The following is a 1,890-nucleotide window of genomic DNA, read 5'->3' as shown; positions in this document are numbered from 1 at the left end:
AAAAAAAAAAAAAAAAATATATATATATATATATATATATATATCTCATTGGGAAGATTATCAGAGTCATAGAAACCAACCAGGCCTGCAGGGGTAGGGACCCTGAAGCCTTCTGAGTTCAAGATTGTTCTTTTTTAAGCACCAAAGGAAGCAAGAGAACTTTCACCTTTCTCTGGTGCATGACTTTTAATAAAAAGGATTTGTCCTATAAAATTTGAATTCAGTCAAAAGGCCACACTTAAGGACCTAGAAGGCCACATGTGACCTTCAAGCCTCAAGTTCCCCACCCTTGTTTAATAAGGGTACCAGATCGATTCGGTGAAATGATTTATTGTATCTTTCAAACTTTTGTTTTTGCTAATTTAAGGAGAAATATCCAGAATAAATGTCAAAGAAACATAAGTCAGCAAAAAAGAAACTGAAGAAAAATGTGATTTCCCTTCCTGCTCTCTCCCAGGACCCTGAAAATGAAGTTTCAAAGGCAAGTCAGTAAAATAGGGGAGAGTACAAACTCTGGCCTTCCATATGTGGTTGAAACTACCTCCTCAGAGCCAATCTTTAGCCATTAGTATCTCTCAATTTGTAAATATCCACTTTGTTATTTACAATTGCATTCATCTGAAAACCCAAATTCAAATTTGGTATGTCCCCAAGATTGTGTTTCTGAAGATGCAGAACTTGGTGGATTTGCTGGGCAGATATGCGACTTAACAAAGATGGAAGGAGGGCTTAACTCTGCGGATGTGAGTGTGTGCCAGCCCATCCGTATGTACAGCAAGTACAGAAGGCTGCTTTGGAAAGAAGAAGGAGGGTTCTCCTTGCCCCAAAATCAGTACCACCCTCAGACCCGTGAGGCCTGTACCTGTCTAGTCCCAGGGCTCTTAAGATGAGTGGCCTTCCCTTGGAGTATCCATTGGATATGACTCATCATGTTCTTCAGGTCAATTTTAAGCTGCCCAGGGTGAGGGAAGCACATTCCTTGCATGAATAGGACCACTCTGACCACTCCTGCCCAGGGGCCTCTCTCAGCCTTGCTGGTGGTGGTACTGTGTGGAAGGCGGCCATGGTGCCAATAATGAAAGAGATCAACATGGCAGGAGTGCAGACATTACGGCCTAAAGAATGCAGAAGATGGAGTCAGAAAACATGTTGTTCCACATTTATTTTATAAAATTTCAATGGTAAATTTGGCCTTGACCAGAAAAGAAATTACTGTCCACATTTGCATACATATTCTGAGTAAGACTTGCATTTATGGTCATCACCCATGAGTGAAGCACAGTAATGACTTAGAAAAAGACATTGGAAGTCAATACTGACACAGATGGTGGAGCCTCATGGCTATGATGTGGTCACCATCCGATCAAAGCAGGGCAAGGAGATTCATGTTCAGTACAAATAGTCTCCAAAGGGCTGTGGCCTGTGAGTGACAAAACCATGTGGCTATTTTTCCCTCCTGTTAGAAGACATGAAATTAGCCAATAAAGTGATAACTAAAATAAAGAACTTCCAGAGAGTTCTTGCACTTGAACAGGAAGGGGTGGTGCCTGGATATCATGCCCACTGGTTGGACCATAATAAATACATAAGTAACACTTCTGTACCCATTCCTCTAAAAACAGATTGAGAAATTATTATACTCACCTGGGCCCATGATTTAGTAATACATTTCTTTAATTGGGATTAATTTAACTACCATAAAATTAATCATTTTAAAGTGTACAGCATCATTTAGTATATTCACAATATTACCATTACCTCTATCTACTTCCAAAACATTTTTATCATTCTGAAAGGAAACCCTGTACCTGTTGGTGTTCCTCCCCACTCTCTCCCCTGCCCCTGGAAACCCTGTACCTGTTGGTGTTCCTCCCCACTCTCTCCCCTGCC

This window comes from Otolemur garnettii, unplaced genomic scaffold (assembly GCF_000181295.1).
Source record: "Otolemur garnettii isolate 467f Iridium unplaced genomic scaffold, OtoGar3 scaffold00182, whole genome shotgun sequence".
Classification (NCBI taxonomy): Eukaryota; Metazoa; Chordata; class Mammalia; order Primates; family Galagidae; genus Otolemur; species Otolemur garnettii.
The sequence above is the reverse complement of the archived record's forward strand: the minus strand, read 5'-3'. Positions refer to the sequence as shown.